Below are 19359 nucleotides of genomic sequence, written 5' to 3' on the forward strand. Positions count from 1 at the left end.
GGAGACAGGAAAGCAGCGGCGGTCCTCCTCCTCGGGCCGGCCCAGCATCGCACAGGAGGCCGTTTTGTTCCGTACCGTGGCTCGCAGCCTCCCAGCTGCCGCCTCCTCCTTCTCCACGCACCTTTTTCTCCTTCTCCTTTCTCTCCCTCCGGCTGCTCACCCCTCCGCGCAGGATGATGCCATCTCACCGCGGCATCGGCGGATCGCGCACGGCACCCCCTGCGCGCCCCCGCCGGACGGACAGAACCGTGCGCGCGCCCTGGGCCCGGGAACTTATGGAGGAGCCGCCGCCGCCGCCCGGGCCCAGCCAGAGCCGAGCAGTGCGCAGCGGCAGTGGGAGGGAGAAAGGAGAGGCTGAACGAGGCTCTTCCAAGGGGACAGGGCTTATTGCTAGCGCCTGCCCCGGGCTGAACCAAGTCGGGCGCTGCGGCGGGGAGAGAGCCGGGCGGGCTGAATCAGCCGCTCCGCGTGGGGAGGAGGGGCCGCCATCCGGCGCGGAGGTGGCGGCCGTGAGCTGGACGGATAAAGGCGGCAGCAGCGGTTAGCTCCGAGAGCCTGGCGCACCCCGCTGCTCCGCGAGTGATAAAGGAAGGGTGGCTGCGATATTGGGCTGCGTTAGAGGCGCCGGGACCCGCCCGGCTGGGCTCCTCTTACGTCCCACCTCTCTGGAGCAACTCAGGGGGAGCAAGCACAAGGCAGCTGGCAGGAGCGCCTGGGCAGCGCGAGAAGTGCTGTTTGCCAACCTGTTCATTCTTTATGGAGGATTTCTAGGAGAGACACAAAGTTTGGGGAAAACGGTGTTCTGTAAAGTTAAAATTTGAGAAATGCTTTTGGGCTCTTCAGAAGGGTTGTCCTGCTCTGCTCTGCCTGGTGTAGCCTCATCTCAAGCACTGGGTGCAGGTGTGGGCATCACGATATCAGAGATGTCAGAGGGCAGCCAAAGGGGGGCTTATGGAGATGGGGAGGGATCTGAGGGTCAGCTGAGGTCCCTAGGTTTATTCAGTCCAGGGAGGAGGAGACTGAGGGGAGGCCTCACGGCAACCTGTAGGTTGGTGTAGTTCCTCACAGGTAGCAGAGGGGCAGCTCAGGTTTGCTCTCTGTGACTGACAGGGCCTGAGAGAACAGCATTGAGCTGAGCCAGGGGGAGGCTTGGGTGGGAGTTAGGGACAGGGTATGCAACAGGGGGTGTTGGGGCCCTAGAGCAGGCTTGGGAGAAAAGTGGTCGCAGCTCTGAGCTGTCAAAGTCTAAGAGTGTGTGGACAACACTCAGAGGAGTTGGACTTGATCTTTGTGGGTTCCTTTCAACTCAGATTATTCTGTGAGACTATGGTCTTTTCACTGATAATACAAGTTGCTTGAAACTGAAATAGTTTGAGCTTTTGCACACTGCATTTGTATCAGGAGGTGTGATCTGCAGACTGGGAAAGTCCATCGTGAGCAGTAAGTTTTGCAGTGCCGAATTCGGTAAACACTTTTGTGTTCATCAGCTAAAGGTTGCGTTTAAGGAAAGCTACGGTCTTGATTGTGTTCTGAGCCCAAGGTTAGGTACTAACTTACTGTAACAGACTACTTTTATAATCCTTCAGAGCCTGCTAGTAAGTTCCACCTGTCCTTCCCATTTTATTTTTTACTTGATCTGATGAAAAACAGTTTAATTGAAAACTAGAGTAAAAATGCCACTACCATTAGGTAGCAATACTTTTTAATAGCTAAAAAATATATGTTGAGGGACTTTTCATTGGACGCAGCATTGCATCTCAACAACATAGAAGAAGTAAAGGAAACAGCAACTTTTATATTCCTTTCTGTACGTAAGCTATTAATTTCTCCACTTCTGAGGTTTTCCTCTTCCTAGGCTTTGCTTGCTGGTCCTGTTAATAATCTGATGCTGACATTTCATTAAAAGTATGAGCACTATAGTCTACTTATATAAAAAACAAAGTGTTCCTATAGTGTAGTGGCTTGAGACAGTACTCAAAATACAAACTGTGGTCTTCTCTGGCTTACTTTCTCATTGTTTCAGAACAAGCTTTGTCATATTATATTTGTCTCACCCTGTGTAACAGTGACGTTCCAAGTATTATTCTCTCTTAAAAAGACATTGATACCCTTACAAAAGCAAAATGTCACAAATTTATTAATGTTATAATTTTGGTTTTAAATGTCTTATAAAACCTCAAGACTCTTCAACATTTCAATTTTTCCCAGTTTTAGGGCTAATAGGTAATAAAAGTATATGCATAATATTTATAAACCGTACATAGAAAAGTAACTGAAAATGTTTGAGTTATACTTAAGAGCTACACTTCTTAAGAATCAGGAAAAGTATAAACATCGCCTTTTGCAGATAACCACCTTATTTTTTTTCTACTGTGCTGTGGCCAGGAAACATTACAGCCATCATACAGTGCTGAAGGCCTGGGAGGAATGAATGCAGCTTCAATTGCTTTAGTGGTTTAAAGCTCTGCTCTTTAGGGGTTGAAATACATAAGCCTTATGAAAACATAAATCAACCAAAGTTTGACCTTTACAAATAAGTCTGCATAAAGATTTATTTAAAATGCAATATAGAAGTAATTTGTACCCAATATTCTTGATAGTCACTTATGAGTCTATTGAAACTATTTTTACTGTGTCTCCTTGGGTGTATTTCCGCAATTTGTTTTCCTTGCAAAGTTAGGAGAATTATGGAAATGTCAGACTAATAATAGATATCTACAAAATAGACTCCAGCATACAGTGATTTTATCCTTAGATGTTCATAGATCTTCTGACACAGTAGAACAATTGTTGTATTAATAGACGTGGATTTTGGAATGTGTTTTTTTCTAAAATCTGGGTTACAGAAGATGAGTGTCCACTGCTTGGAGTTGTCTTTCCTCTTCAGTGAATGTAAGAAGTTTGGGTCCTGACTAGTTATTATATCAGCAGAAATCAGTGGTGGGGTGGATCAGAGTGAAATTAGATTAGGGTATACGCAATACACAAGTGTCTGAAATCAGTATGAATAACAGAAGTTACCTTAAGGACAGAAGTGGAGGGAAACGTGGCAGCAGGGATCACCAGATTTACAGTGTCATGAGTAGAGAACTTGTGAACTAGGGAATCTAAGCTTTGTGCCCTCCTCAGCTTCAAAAACTCAAACCAACCACAAGGCTTGCTCTTGTGCAGTCTCTTTGCAGCTTCACAAAGGCACACTGAAGTAGTGCAAGACTACAGTTAGGGAACTTAGCTGGAACAGCTGGAAAGTTTTATGTTTTGATCCTTCTTCCCAACAGTATTCAGAGATAACCAATGGCTTTTCAATGCACAGTATTGGCTCCTGTTCCAGAACAATAAACACTTGCTGTAACAACTGAATGTCTGCACTGTTGGCACACTGTCAGTCTCCTCATATTTCTCTTTGATTCCATGGTTGCTGCAATCTGAAAGTAGACTGTATGTTATTATCTCAAAGTATTATGTTTTTATTTATATACGTATTTATGTAAAATGTATCTTGACCATCTGAAAATATCTTACTTATATAGCAAATAAGGGACAAGGTTTTCTTCCAATGGTAGTGTATGTTTCAACATTATGCTGGAAGTAGAATCCTATGTGAATCACTTTTACTGCATATCTTTAAATCCCTAGCTTTACAATTGTTAGGGGAATTGGGTACAGTACCTTCCAGTATCTACTCTTTCGTATCTCCTATCTTTCTGAGGTATGCATATGTTGCTTCATATTTAAGATATGAAATATGGTTTCTGCTCTTATGTACAAGGTATCTGATAAGACAGTAAGACTCTATCTAGATGTGATGTCTGATGCCTAGCAAGAATTTTGTTTAAGTGCATAAAAATGATTCAGTTTTTTAAGCAGCATTGTGGAGAATTTTTTTAATTTTAATGACAAATTGCAGTGACCTGATTCCAGTTCATAGAAATCAATAAAATTGCTTGGCTCTGGTCTTAGACAATATTAGTTCCTTTACCTAGATATTTGGAAATAAAATGAGAATGTTTTTTCCCGTGCCTGGACCAAAAAAAGGTTAATCCAAAAACTGTACTCGTAGAGGATCGATGAAGGACTTAGGGGGTAAAAAGCATTGATTTTTATCTACAGTTCCATAAAGTGTAGGTTCCCCTGTATACAAGCATCTTCTGAACTTTTGAGAGTACATTTCAATACCATGACATTTTATTTTTCTCAGATCTGTTATTCATCCTTGAGGCACTGGGGAACCAATGGTAAATATATTTCTTTTTTTCATATAAGCATAGAGGTTTGTGTGCCAAATCCTAAAAATCAATGGAAATAACTTGTGAAAGTGTTGTTTCTGGTGGGCTATCTCTTCGCATTGTAGAACATAAAACTTACTTTATGAAAATAAATTACTTACAAACCAGTACATCTCATCTCCCATTGTAAGGAACAGATCCATTTGCTTTGTTACTGCAAACTCTACTCTAAACTTAGAAAAACAAATTTTACATGAACGTGTTTGAGATGCAGACAAAGGGAGTAGTATCTTTTTATCAAGTGCTATTTTCACACTGTAGTATGAAATTTACTAATATGAATTCTCTTAAAATTGTAGCAGAAAAATGATCCTCTATTTGAAGTTCTGCCCTTATGCAGGATTGCTGTTCTGAAGCGTGTCTGCACGTCTGGCTTAGAAGCAGGCCTCAGACAGGGAGAGGTTGGGAGGAGATTATTAGCAGCGGGGTGTTGCTTAAATGTCTGAGGAGATAAGTCAGGTAACAGTGAATGAAGGACTCTATCCACAGTTTATGAAAGTAAGTGGTATACAACAGAAGGGTGGGGGTGGGAAGGAGGCTAGTGTGGAGCTGCAGGAAGGAAGGGACTAACACTGTCCAGAAGGCATGAGGTATAAAAGGGCATTTAAGTAAGGGGATGGGAATAGTTTATGTTGATATGTTCGCATGTCAGTGGCTAGATTTTATGCTTGTTTCTTTTATCCTTAGTAAATGGACAATGAGTTTTGGAAAGAAAAATGCAAAGTAGGAAAAATAATGTCAGTGTCACTCTCTGTAGAAGCAAGATCAATGTTGAGCACGTTTTCACTGACTAAATATCTCTACACCTCCATAATAACTTGAATTCAGTGGCCACCTTAATTGTATCTTCAATGACTGTTAAATTTGTACAAACTTGGAGAAAATAGATGGCAGATTGTAGCAGAAACCTTCTAAAGATGTCTTCTTGAAAAGGCTACAGAAAAAAGGAAAAGCTACATCACTGAATTGCACATTAACCTTTGAAGAATGGGGAGCAGAGAAAGAAGCGTTAAACAGGAAGCCAGCCAGAATGAAAACTTGGATGAATTTTGAATCTTCATTTGTATTTGTCTGTAATAGAAAGCCATCGTGACTACTTTGGCATAATAAGCACGAGATGGTCTCTCACATTGTGGTTTTTGGGGGGCAGGTGAGTGTTTTCTTTCCCCAGAGGTTAAGTGATCCTTTAGTTAAAAAGACTGAAAAATATAGTGTGCTAGGGACCACAGTCATAAAATCAAGCTTCTGTTTGTTGTAAAAAACTGTATGTGCTTTTTCCTTTACTGAGCTCTTTTAAGTAGCAGAACCAAAAATTCTCATGTGAACATAATCTGTGTTTGTGTATTGTGAATGCATGACCTAAGTGAATTAGTCACCCATCAGTTTGAGCTGCAAGTTTCCTGATCCTTTCCTGAGCATCAATCAGAAAAACTAAGAAATCCAAATCCTCAACTTTGGAATTTTCTGAGATTTAACCATCTATTTTGTTCCTTAAACATTACAGCGATTCTTTCAGTGTTCACTGTTCTTTCAGAGATGAATTTTCTCTCCTTTTGATACAAAACTGGCATGTTGCATTACTGTACAAAATTCTTGCTAAGACTTTCTTTTCTTCTAAGAAAAACCTCAGTTTTCTCCAGACCTGCCTTTCTGACCTGTCTTGGATTCTTACCTTCACATCCTTTTTTTCCTCAGGTGTTCCCTTTGTCTCTGGAAACTCTTCTTTTCCTGAACTGAAGATAAGACTTAGGCCAACATACAGTATATATGTCAGTAAATAAAGTGCACTGTGGTGCCAGTGTGTTCTAATGTGACATTTTTTATGTTTTGGTGGGGTTTTGTTGTTGCTGCTTGTTTTATCAAGTACTTACAGTATAGTTATGTTATTTTTCTTGATGTGTAATTCCCCTGTTTAAGTTGAGAGCATTTCAATTTTAAGGCAATACACACCCTTGGTATAACACAGTAATCTTGGTGAACAGTTCCTCCCATGACTATTTAAACTGTTTATAAGAACAGACTAGAGAATGTTGAACTTAGAAATTTCTATACTCCTTTAAATTTTCCTATTATTATTTTTACCTGCAGCTGCAACACATTGTCCCTGGATTGCAATTAAAGTTTTGCTAGCAATCTGTGCATGTTGAACATTTTAAAGTGAGTTATAAAATTTATACCCATATATACTCAATATGCTGTTTAGAATCTTTTAGATTCAAAGGGAATAAGAATACTTATAAACATTTATTTTAACATTTTTCTTATGACATACAGGAGTGTTACAACCAATTAAATTTAAATATGGAAAAACACTTGTATATTCACCATAGAAATGAATGTAGTGTTGCTCTTAAAAAGCGTTTAAAATGCATTTTATTTTTACTCCACGTTCTGCATATTCAATATAAAATGTAGATATTTTAGCACAAATCTGACAGGTGGACTAAAGGCATATTTGAAATAGAGACATTCTTCACTGTTTTTATCTTCTTCATTCACCTGGATGATACCAGTAGCAGTTTGTTGCATGATCAATAAAATATTGGCAATGTCACAAGTGAAATGGATTTATTTACTTATTTATTTATTTAATCTGGAAAAGGGTAGATATCAGGAAAGATATCAGGAACTCTTCACTGTGATAGTGGTGAGACACTAGAACAGGTTGCCCAGTGAGGTTATGGATGCCCCCTCCCTGGAAGCATTTAAAGCCAGGCTGTGAGCAACCTGGTCTCGAGGAAGATGTCTCTGCCTATAGCAGGGTGTTGGCAGAGGGTTGGAACTAAATGATCTTGAAAGTCTCTTCCAACCCAAACCACTCCATGATTCTGTGATTCACTGAATTCTGAGAACTGTTTCCTGCTGTAGTCTCAGATATTTTCAATATAGTGAAAGCCCATGAATTTTAGTTTAGAAAATCCAAATTAATCCATATAGCTCTTTCTCTGAGTGATGTGAGATATTGTAGTCAAGACTTTCTTCAGAGTTTTCAGGAATATAGATTCCTATATGCTAAAGAATTTGGAAATCATGGAAAATAAGCTAAAATAGATTCATTTTATTGTGTGTTTGTTTTAAGGGCACTTTACCAAGAACTGAGTAGATTACAAAACTGATGTGAGATACTGTGTACAGAAAGACTGCTTTATGAATACAGGCTCAGGGGTGGTTCTTGTTTTCAGAAAACTACTACCCACCAGTTATCTTACCTTCATTAACAGGAGAAAAACTGACACAAAGTTGAAAGAGAAAAATGTGGGAGAAGAGGGATCAAATGGAATAGCAGGATTCTGCAAGATTGCTGTCCATACACAGTATTATTGTTGTTGTTATTATTATTATTATTATTATTATTGGCAATTAAACATGCAATGTAGCTGGCTGGTGCATTGTTCTTTTAAAGATTTCCTTTTTTGCTCTCTCGAACTGAAAGACCATTAATACTTTGGTCTTCATGAAGGATTGGTTGACTAGAAGGAGTTTACATGTAATTTGTAATTGTGTGATTTGTTAACTTTAAGAAGTATAGTTAGAAAAATAATAATTTTGGAGCCCCATAGAGTTGACTTAGTCTCAGTTCTTTTCCAGAAATTTACTAAGAAAATGGTATGTTGACGAATGTAACTTTTCAAGCAGTTCATTACTGCACAATGATAAAAAAAATAGTGTCAATAGTGTTTTTCCAGGGGTGTTTTTTAATATAAACTATCAGCTAGTTTACAGTTTATTTGAAAATGCTGCAATATTCAATCTATCTATAATAATATTAGAATGTCAGTTAGGAAGGCCAGTGTTCCCATGATAAAAGTTTTATTATGAAATAAATGAGAAACTGTGTCTGGAGGAAAGGGTTGTTTTTCTCAAATATTAGAAGTCTTGGTTTTTCCTCTTCTTCCCAGTATGTATCACATTAACGTTGATAATGAACATGCTAGTCTGGACGTTTTCAGGGAAATCACAGACCAAGTTTGTTGACTTGTCTCAGGATGCAAGATTATTTTCATATCTATTCTATAAAAATAAACTAGTTAAAAAAATTTTAAAAAAAAGAACAAAAGTTTGACTCGGTGAAACAGAAAAGATAAAACATTAATTTATCAAACAAGCGAGAACCAATAATTTTGGACACTACAGCTTTTTAATAGTTACTTGCCTTGAACTTGAGTTGATTGCAAACACTCAGGAAGGTTAAAAGCCAGTCACAGTTTGAAAGGGAAACAGTAAGAAGAGCAAAAGGAAGTGGAGATATTTCAGCGTAAGTAATATCCTTTCTAAGGCAATGATGATTCAAACTTATTCTGAAATAGTTTGCTCACAGCAAACAATCACTTGGGCTTTCTGCAAAACTGTGGCAATCTGTTCTTACTCACACTAGCATCTTGATATAACTGAATCAGATTTCTTCCCTAAGACACTGCATGGTAGTGGTCTACTCTCTAGGATTTGGTATTTCAATGCTTACTGTTGCTTTTCTTTTTTCAACAGCTGAGTTCGCTGCACTACCAGTGGTCAAATAGCTAATGTAACCCTTGGAAAATAGTAGTAAGATGTGGTAATTGTATCTTTACTCAATCTAGATTACTTTGTAATGTAGATGAGAGGGTATTATGTTTTATAAAACAAAACTTGAAAATACAGATTTAGTCTAAAACTTAAAAATCTTATATTATAACTGTGTATATTTTAGAAGATTCTAGTTTCTCTATTATTTTTAATATACTGAAATACCTGCATACAAATTATTGATAAAAATACTGAGATGTAAGAAACGTTTTTTTTTTTAAATATGACCAACATAACTAAGAATGCTAGGTAGGTTTTAATCAGGAGAATAGAATCAAATGGTCTTTCTGGAAGAATTTTGTAATCGCTAGGGGATAATCTGTCCCAATATTATCAGTTATAAAAACACTTCTAGTCTTCAACATTGTCATTTTTTCAAATATTTAAGGACTGTCTCTTGCACTGCTGGCCTGGAAGGCCTTTGTGAGTTTAATATCTTTTTTTTTCTGCATTGTTTAATGCAAAATGTGCAATCTAAAATTCCTTTTTTTGTTGTGTGGGATTTTGTTATTTTATTTTTTATGTATCTTTGCTGTTCACATATTTTTCAAAGTTCACTTTTACCCAATACTTTCTTTAAGACAGTAAGGGCATGAAATATGATAAATTTAGTTATCCATTGCTTTTGAATGAGAGTAAAACACATCTTGGAAGCAGCTTATTAATTAATTTTATGTAGCTTGCAGCTTGAATGAAAGCAGGAACAAGATAAAAACCAAAAAGCAACCGTAATTGTTTTTGTTATTATTGGTAATGATAACTCTTATCCTTATATAGGTTAGTAAATACCTGAATATAAGAAGTAGCCGTTCTTTACCATTGTCTTAAGAAGACAAAAATTGTTTCAGATTTTGTTCTACAGCTTACGTTTGATCTTGACAAGAGGTTTTTTTTCCACAGAACAAGTTTTTCTTCTGCTGAGCAGTAGTTTGGCTATTATACAGTCTTCTTTCTGAGATAGGATCCCTTCACTGTTGTGTATTTTTTTCTATTAAGATTGTATTAGTCTGCCTGATATTGGAGAGTCGGCAGATATTAATGTATAAATGGGCACCATGAATGTATAAAAATATACATGTCCATCTCAAATAGCTATAACTTTCATTAAGTTGGTGGATTTCATCAGTAACAGAGAATCAATAGAATATTTTCTGAAATTTTGTCATGTTATGCTAAGATTCATAAGTCACTGTGGTACAGAAAGAGAAGCCACTAAGCTGAGCATGAGCATCATTTTCCTTAGCCAAGGAGAAATTGCTCCCAAACATATCTAGATAAAACATGGCTTTTATTTTACCCCTCAAGTTCAGACCTGGTACTTAAAATAAATACAGTGCTGTCTTCAAACAAGATTTCTGTAGAGTTGAACATTCTGTGTTGACTTCAGAATATCAATAGATTATGTTATTTTATTCCCTTAGACTTACGGCAGCTTTTAATATTGGTCTGTATATTTCTGATTCATGATTTAATAAAGACAGACTTTGCCAAAATGTATCAACTGTTTGCTCTTTCCGTGACTTTGAATAGTGTCAGAATAACAATTAGACTTTGTTTTCTGTCAACCTTCAATAGGTGATAGAACTCTCTTGGGATACTTGCATTCCTTTATTTTTCTTCACATTTATCTTGTGTACTCTGTAAGTGTCTAAACTGAAATGTTTTGAGAGAGCTTTTAATAATTATCATTCTCAATAATGTGCCTGGTGCAGTGCCCAAAACTAATCTGAACTGTTGCTTTTCAGAAGATGTATACTAATTGAAAAGAGCCCAGAGAAGACCAGCAGGTTTTATCAGGCATCCAGAAAATGTGTTCTACAAAGATAGAATATGTTTAGGTTCCTTAGCACAAGGAAAGAGCAAAGTCTTTTTAGGGTAGTTATTCTTAAACGATAATTTGACCAATTTGTGGTGGAGGAGGGAGTAAGAGGACACTGTATTACTGCTAGGATTATCTGGGAAATAAATCTTCTAAGAAGAATCTTCTGATTGAAATGCCGGGCTAGGCCGTGAGAAATGTGTGTTCAGTTTTCATCTCTTTTGCCAAAGCAGCCTTGGGAAATCACTTTGTTCTTTGATCCACTAGCACAAACGTGTTAATATTTTTCCACTCCGTGTTGTTTCTAGGGCTTAAACCAATTAGGACTTTGGCACTGAAAACAGAACTCTGGCATGCTTGAAGTTTTTGATTCTAAAATTGCTCCAAGCATACCTTGTTCAGCCTCCGATTCTTCAAATGTCTGAATTTACCTGTTATTTGACTCCAAGGTTTTCTAGTTTGCTGGTTTTCTGTCTGCCTGTTGCTCAGAATTGTCTCAACTGGAAGAAGTCGGTGACTAGGTCTTGCTTAAACTCACGCAGCAGGAACTGGTGCAACTCCAAGTTGTTTCTTGTCATTCTGAATCACTCTGTACATGCGTAAAAAGTCCAGAGACCTAAAATCTGTGGGCCTGCAGGGCCTATTTTCATCTGTGTTCCAATGTCTCAGTCCTGCAAGTTCAGCCTTAAAATTGTGCTGGTTAGAATATTTCATTAAGCCTGGATTGCTCAGCAGCCAGTCAAAACTATTTCAGCTGTTTTACTGTTAAATATAGATAAAGAAAAATTCTGGCAGCAGAGATCAAACCCAAGGTCTTCTCCCTGTGGAGGGCTTTAATTGATAAGTTAATGCAGTTTTTGGCATCTATACGTTGGAGCAGCCTCTAGATTCTGATTAGATATGGGTACCTTTTCCAGCATTGAATTGCCCACTTTTGCTTCTGCAAAGTATTGATACACACTATGCTTAGCATTTGCTGTTGATCAACAATATCTGCCTCTTAGATCAGTGTACGTGATCCATTTTGAGATGCTTGAGCAGTCCAGACAGCACATGAGAAGTAAAAATATCTTACTGTTAGTAAGTCTGATGATTGAATATTCTGACAGTGGGTGAGGGTCCTCATTATCTTAAGAGCTACAGATACTGTAGTTCAAATTAAAATATATCTACGTATTGTAAGTAAAATCGAGGACCAAAACACTCCTTGTGAGAGCTCCTATATTTTGTTGTTACTTCATTATAATACAAGTGAAAAATGTTTTGTATGTTTTGTCTGTAGTACTTCAGAGGCAGAGATACAGAGCTATGCTGTGTTTTTATTCTCAAAGAAAACAAAGCTTAAAATAAAAACTATTGTAATACTTTAAATCTGTTATAAAGCAGAGAGCTGGGTCAACTTCATCTTCTATTAGCATTTCAGATGGTACATTCCACATATTGTCCAGCTCAACACATAAACAAAAGCAGCAGCTTGCTTAAACTGAAGCTAATCATGAATGTGGCAGCAGTGGTTTGAGTATACTTGCATGGCTTTGCACAACCCAATCTAGTGGAACATGTCCTTGCTCACAGTAGAGGGGTTGGAGATAGATGAACTTTAAGGTCCCTTCCAACCTCAAACTGCTACATGGCTTGGTTATTGTCTCTACTTTAAAATCCTCCTTCCACTTTCCCAGTGTGTGCCGCTACAGTTTCCTGCATTGGATATCTTATTTAAAACTATTGAGATATTAAACCATATCGGTTTATTTTGCACAGAAAAGTGGTGTTCTATCATTCTGAGCTGCCATTTACAAAAAGTGTTTGTTATTTTTCACAATATGGGAATTCAGTAGTTGTCCTGCTTCCTAGAAACAATAGAAACATCAGATGAGCTTAATTTGCTGAGTGAGCTGTTTTGTTTCCTGCATGTCTGATACCATTCATTGGCTGGTATTTAAGAACAATATGGATATTCATATTTTCCTTTGGAACTGGAAGTCAAGGCTTCTGATATGAATCCTCTATGCTTTTGCTTGAGTAAGGTAGCACATATTTTTTGTTTGTTTCTTGAGATCATCAAAGCAGCATGTGTGGTCCACTCAGACTATTTCAATCAATAATGGCTACTAGTAAACCACACAGCACCTGCAGTTGGCTTTGTGTTTTATTCTAGTGTTGGTACTGTTTATATAAAACTAAAAAGAATGTCTGAGGATGTATATGACATGTAAAGTAGTTCAACTGGATACAGAGTACAGCAGCTTGCTTCGTTGTTAATTCACACAAGAAAGCACTTTCTGTATCTTTGATTTCCTGTTTATTATCATGTTTTCTTGCCAGTTCCCAAATCCAGTTCAGGGTCATAGAGTTCATGCTACTCTGAGCTGTTGAGCAAATAATTGCAATCTGTTTCAGTAGCATAACTGTTTCCAGAGTTAGTTCCGAGGAAACCAAAGCTGCTCACATCAAGGACAAGACTAGACAGCTAGGTGGAATGTTTGTTCAAGGTCTGCCCCATACCTTTTGAAGATTTTTGCAATAAGACATTTGATTTGCTGAGACACTTAGATAAAATAGTATTTAGTGCACACATGATTAAATTAAGTAGATCGGACTGGAAAGGCAGGCATTTTGATCAATGTGTTAATGCTTTTGGCAAGAGTTTGTTTAAATACAAAACTTGCCTTGTTCTTTGGTAAGGATAAGGGCCTGAGAGATTTAGATTAACTGCAAACTGCTTCTTACCTTCTGTGATTCAGTAGCAGAGATTGATCTAAAAACAATGGGAGGAAAAGTCTACACTGATATGATTAATTTTAGGCTCATAACCACTGTTTCAGAATGGAATTTGTGGAAGTTTGGTTTTTTTTTCATTTTAAGAGAAAATGTTAAAGTTCACATGTTGAAATGGTAGATTCTGTGTAAGAAGATAGAAATTTACTTGGTGCCTGGCCTGATGGCTGCAGATGGATCTCAGCTGTCTCGAAGGGGGAAACAGATCCCAGTCCAGGAGCTCACAGGGCTTGTTGAAAGGGCTTTAAACTAGGTCTAAAAAGGTCTAGGTTTAAAAAGGTCTGAAGGGGGAGGGGTGAGCCTGAGAGGTGAGCCTGAGGGAACAATGCCAGGGTTAGTGGAGAGGCAGAAGTCTCTGCTGAAATGCATCTTCACCAATACGTGCAGCATGGGCAATAAACAGGAGCAGTGGAAGCCTTGACAAGCTATGATTTAGGTGCCATTACTGAAACAGGGTGAGATCACTCCCACGACTGGAGTGCTGCAATGAATGGCTATAAGCTCTTAACAAGGGCTAAGCAAGGAAGGAGGGGCATGACTGTCTGTGCTAGAGAGTGTTTCAGTGTTGAGCTAAGGGCTCTTGATGGTAAGACTCAGCCTCTATCGGTAAAGATCAGGGAGAAGGCCAACAGGGCTGACATGCTGGTGGAGGTCTTTTATAGACCACCTAACCAAGATGAAGAGATGGACGAGAAATTCTACGAGCAACTGGCAGAAGTTGTGTAATCACAGGCCCTAGTTCTCATGGAGGATTTCAACTTCCCTGATATAAGATGAAAATAAAATGCAGCACAGAAGAAACAGTCTAGGAAGCTTCTAGAATGTGTGGAAGATAACCTAATGCAGCTGGTAAGACAGACACACTTTGAGTACTGTGTTCAGTTTTGGTCCCCTTACTACAAGAAAGACATCAAGGTTCCTGGAGCATGTCCTGAAAAGGGCAATGAAGTTTGTGAAGAGTCTGTAATACAGGTCTTTTGAGGAGCAACTGAGGGAACTGATATTATTCAGTCTGGAGAAGAGGAGGCTTAAGGGAGACCTTATCACTCTTGACAACCCCCTGATAAGAGGCTGCTGTGAGGTTGTGGTTGGCCTATTCTCCCTAATGGTAGGACTAGAGGGAATGGTGTGGGAAAAGCTGTGCCAGGGGAGGTTCAAGTTGGCTATTAGGAAAAATTTATTCTCAGAAAGAGTGGTAAGATATTGGAACGGGCTGCTCGGGGAAGTGGTGAAGTCTCCATCTCTAGTGATGTTCAAGAAATGTTTAGATGTTGTACTGGGGGACATGGTTTAGTAAGCAACATTGGTGGTAGGTGGACAGTTGGACTAGATGATCTTAGAGGTCTTTTCCAGCCTTGGTGATTCTACAATTCTGTGAGTCTATAAATGAAGGTTTGATATGTAAGCTATGACATTTACTAGTAACCTTTCCTAGTATAATAGCTTCCACTGTTTGGTTTCCATATGCTTATATTAATCAAAATGAGGAGGGTTCACATGGTTAGCTCACAGTATACTAATTTGAATAGATCTGTTCGAGTCAGACACTCAAATATCTGAAACCTCAAAGCGCTCTTAAAGTAGATCATGAAGACCAGAGAATGGAGTTAGTGATAATAGTGATGGAAGACTTCTAAGCCTCTGCCAACCAGGAAGGTTACTGAAATGTGCTCAAAGAAATTGGTATTATCTGCCATCAACAAAATTGCATGTTTCTAAGAAAATGTTATTTTTTTCAGTCAGGACTTTGCAACCTGTACTGGGCACAGTGACCATGCTGATTAAGCACCTTACACAGCAGTTCTTTCTTCCCAGCAGCCTGAATCCTGCAGTCTGATGCTTTGGGCAGTTCTAATAGAACAGGTTCAAGTTTTTCTCATATATTTTTCGTGTAAGCAGCTCACAGACACAGCAGCATATTCACCTCAGAGTGAGTATGCTCCATTGGAGCAGAGTGGTGGACTATGAATTACAGCAGCTTTCATAGTAGTTTTATATATTTTTAAAAATAATTTGTCGACTTTTTTAAGCAAGGAAACAGCATAACATAATGTTTATGGTAATTTGGAGTTTGTTATTGCTTTTCATATATCTGTTAAAGTCATAATGTTTGCTATAAATAATCTTAACCTGTTTTGTTCTGGTTCCATTTGTTTCTACACATGTAACAGCATTGTTACTGCCCATGTTGCAGATGATAGATAAATACACTTCAGGTTTGTAAAAGCTAGATGATTCAATTCTATGTGCAAGATATGTATATATCAATTAAGGCATTTCTGTCAAAACTTTTTTACAATCTGCTTGACTAGGGATAAGATTTTTAAAAGAATAATTTTTACTTTCTGAGTTTTCATAATTTTTTACATAGGACAGAGTTTATGTGGCCTCAGTGTCTGGCTCACCCAGAGGAAAGACAGCTTTTGTGCCCAGATTCTGCCATGCTCCAGCTTTCTTGTTTTTTGTTTCTTGTTTTTTTGGAGGGATTTTTGTTGTTATTTATTTATGCATTTAAAGGTTGTAAACATTGCTCATGTAGGGCTCAACTGAATTCTACCAAAGTATTGCAGAAGGCATGATCAGTTTTCATGAGCTTAGATCTGGCTTGTAACCGTTTGAGTGCTCCTTTTTGCCTTTTGTGATTTAAAGCATGAAGAGAATGCAATACTTCTCCCAAAAAAACTTGTGATTTAAACCACATTAGTAGAAAATGCATAAACGTTGCTTTGTTTGATTTCAATGAATTTTATTTAAAATCTTTTGAACATGTTGCTTTGCAACATTTTTCATTTTTTCTACAGTTATTTACCTGGTCTTGGCTCTCACACTTTCTAGTTGCTGTGAGTCTCAACAGAAAATGTTAACATGCATTTGTGTGTGTAAGTGTACATGCACATACAGAAGTTTCAGAGAACACTGCACAAAATCAATAAATAAAAATTGCAGTGCATACTTTTAAAATAACCCTAACAAGATGGAAACATTTAGGTTTTGTCATTTGGAAAACAAGAAAATATGGCCATAATTTTATCCAAGACCTTGCAACTGCTGCTTTTCAAGCTCATTCTGAGTTGCTGTGTTGCAAGCAACAAGTTAGAGCACATAGAAAACTCATATTGCTTTGTATGGTAGTTTTCTCTTTGTACTGTGTCACTACTAGACATCAGTGTTAAGATAAAGCAAAGCAGGATCTCAGGAAGATTTTTAGTGACAGCAAATTCTGGTGACAACAGATTTGACCAGCCCCAGGGTGAGAGCCATACCTGGGTATATAATCTGATGGCAGTCAAGAGCTGCAAAAACAATATTGAACAGATATTCTGGGATAATTACTTTTATACGAGTCTGTGCATAAAAATTCTTGTCAAGATTCATGCCTCAGGCCTTTTTCTTCCAAGGCTCAAAACTTTAAAGTTTCATTTTAGGAGATGAGTTATGCTTCTAAGATGGCACCTATCAATAGACTTTTGCCAAATGCATTGCAGTTGGCTGTTGCGTAAAGACAAATAAGTTCACTCTTTTTTTTTCTTTTCTTTTTTTCTTTTTATGCCTGCAGAAGCCCAGGGCTAATGGAAGGAAAGGATGTTCATTTCCTGGCTTGCACACTAAGATGAGACTGTTAGTGATTGTGTTCCATATCTGGGATGTTTGCATTAACACTGACAGATAGTCAAATGTTTCTCATAGTATGTCATCAGTATGAAAACTTTTACCTGAGATCTTTGGGAGATTTGTCTTGCTTCTTGATTTGCTTTTCTCTTTGTCAATCAGGAGATATCTCAATATATTTAATAATTTTCTGTGTTTGAGATCAGTTTCTGTGTCATAAGACTGTTTTGTTTGTCCTATATATGCTACTGCGTTTTTTTTTTTCCCTATAGTTTAGATTACACCATTTCTCCAGCAATTGTTCAGCACATCACTAGACATTGTCTTATCACTTATTTAAACTTTTATATTAATTTTCATGTCAACTACTTTATAATTCCAATGCAAGTATGATTGATGGGCAGCTATGTCTCCGTTCATGCACTACAGATCTGCTGTTTATGTCTTAAGTAGAACAGTTGAAAATTAAATATACTGTGTAACATAGGCATACTTATTAAAAAAAAGAATGCATCACATTGTCAAATATAAAAGAAAATGACACTGTACAATATTAGGTTTAATATAGATAAATGTTCAGAATAGGCCATTGGATTATTTTTAAGGTTATGCTGGAACTAACAGAACCAGAATAAGAGAGTCTCTACCACTGTTGACTGACTATATGTCCAGGTGTAGTCTTAAGACCACATTTTGATATCATTTATCCTATAAACCTTCTGTTTCCAGCATGGACAGAAATGGTCTTTTCTGCAGCAAGGAGCGATTGTTCATGGGAAGTGCTTCAAACACTGCAGCCCTGTCCATAAACAGTGTTGCTCACATCTGTTTGTGAGCAGATGGAAAGACTTCAAGCCTGAGGTATAGCAAACACTGAGAATGAAAGATTCATAAAGATCAGAGCTCAACATGAGATTGATTCTGTTTCTATTTTTTATCTGTCACTGAAGATCCAGGCAGAGGGCCATAGAAATGATAATCATATTGAACAAACTTGCCTGGAATTGCTTATCCATTTAAGAGCACGAACACCAGATCCTGTTGAGAAATGCAAGGAAGAAGAAGAAAAATAGCTCATTGTTTCATGTTCCCCTATTCAACAAATCGAGAGGTCATTAATGATACTTGCAGCAGTGATTCTGTGATCTAGACTTCCCCTACAGTTATTGTTAGAGGTTATTTATGACCATATATTTTTTATGTGATATATATATGTATGTATTATATATATATATATATAATATATACACACTAGTATGGAGATTAAGTTGTTAACGAGAACAATTTAAATTATACTATCTGTAGAAAAATCTGAATGTAGGAGGACTTGTAACTCTAATGTCCCAATTCTCTTTATAATCTGTTGATTCTGCTGCTTGTTCTTAAATGAAATGTAACCGATGCCTAATACATCTGTCCTTACTTTGCAAGTATCTAGAAAGTTGGTTTGAAAGAAATCCAGTCAGTACTGATGCTGTCCGTTCCATAGCCTAAAGAACCATTCTGTTGTCAACATAATCATGTAAGCTGCAACTCCTCCTTTCTTTCTGAGCTCACAGTATACACAGACTGTAGCAATAGCAGCTGCATATCTTCCCTGGCACAGAGTGACTTAGGGTGGAGAACAGATTCTTTCCCCTTCAAATCACTTCATAAAATTCTTGGCAGAAGGCCAGATGATTTGTTCTGTTTGAATAATCAGCCCAGAAAGAAAGAATTCTTACAACTGTGCTGAAATGCTTGAGTTTGGTTTCTGCGTACTAGATCTGCTGACTGCGTTGTTCTTCTGCTCATAATTATTTTTAAATGCAATTAGTAAACCATATGGAGAAATGATCATTTTAGACAATGTAGCCCCCTTGCTGTCTTTATTGCAGTATATGACAGTTTGCATTGTAGGTGGGGACTGGGTAGTGTTGGTCAGAGATCAGAGTGGGAAATAATATACTAAGAAACACAAGGTAGTAGAAGCAGTGCAAGGAAATCTTCAAATCAACTTTTTTTTCTTTTTTTTTCTTCTGAATTACTGTGTTTCCTAAATAAAGAAACCTACATATAGAAATGGGTTTTTTTAGTCAATTCTTCTAAATTTCTGATGAACTAAAGGATGCTTTCTCTGAATATAGTTTTTGAAGTAATAGTGTAAGATTCTCTGTGCTATGTGATAGAACAAAATATTAAAAACCTTCCCAATTCCCTATTAAATCAGTATGATATGTGCTGAGATGTAACCTATTGGTTACGTTTACAGTTTAAGAAGTGTAGCTTCTACTATTAATAAGGTGATCTTTTTCCATTTTACAT

General features: G+C 37.7%; 2 protein-coding genes across 4 annotated transcripts in view; one reads left to right on the forward strand and one right to left on the reverse strand.

Moving 5' to 3' along the window:
* Nucleotides 1–317, reverse strand: part of WWP1 (WW domain containing E3 ubiquitin protein ligase 1) — a 58177-nt gene extending 57860 nt beyond the window's left edge. For 2 of the 3 annotated variants that reach the window (XM_065751875.1, XM_065751873.1), the window contains exon 1: nucleotides 76–317. The gene's annotated coding sequence lies outside the window, so the exon portion shown is untranslated. The remainder of the gene's footprint in view (nucleotides 1–75) is intronic. The other variant, XM_065751874.1, reaches the window with a different exon arrangement.
* RMDN1 (regulator of microtubule dynamics 1) overlaps nucleotides 1–12505 on the forward strand; it is an 83608-nt gene extending 71103 nt beyond the window's left edge. The window contains exon 11 of the mRNA XM_065751891.1: nucleotides 12494–12505. The gene's annotated coding sequence lies outside the window, so the exon portion shown is untranslated. The remainder of the gene's footprint in view (nucleotides 1–12493) is intronic.
* Nucleotides 12506–19359: the final 6854 nt, after the last annotated feature.

Source organism: Cyrtonyx montezumae, unplaced genomic scaffold (assembly GCF_038088225.1).
Source record: "Cyrtonyx montezumae isolate F1298 unplaced genomic scaffold, pur_monq_1.0 scaffold_8, whole genome shotgun sequence".
NCBI lineage: Eukaryota > Metazoa > Chordata > Aves > Galliformes > Odontophoridae > Cyrtonyx > Cyrtonyx montezumae.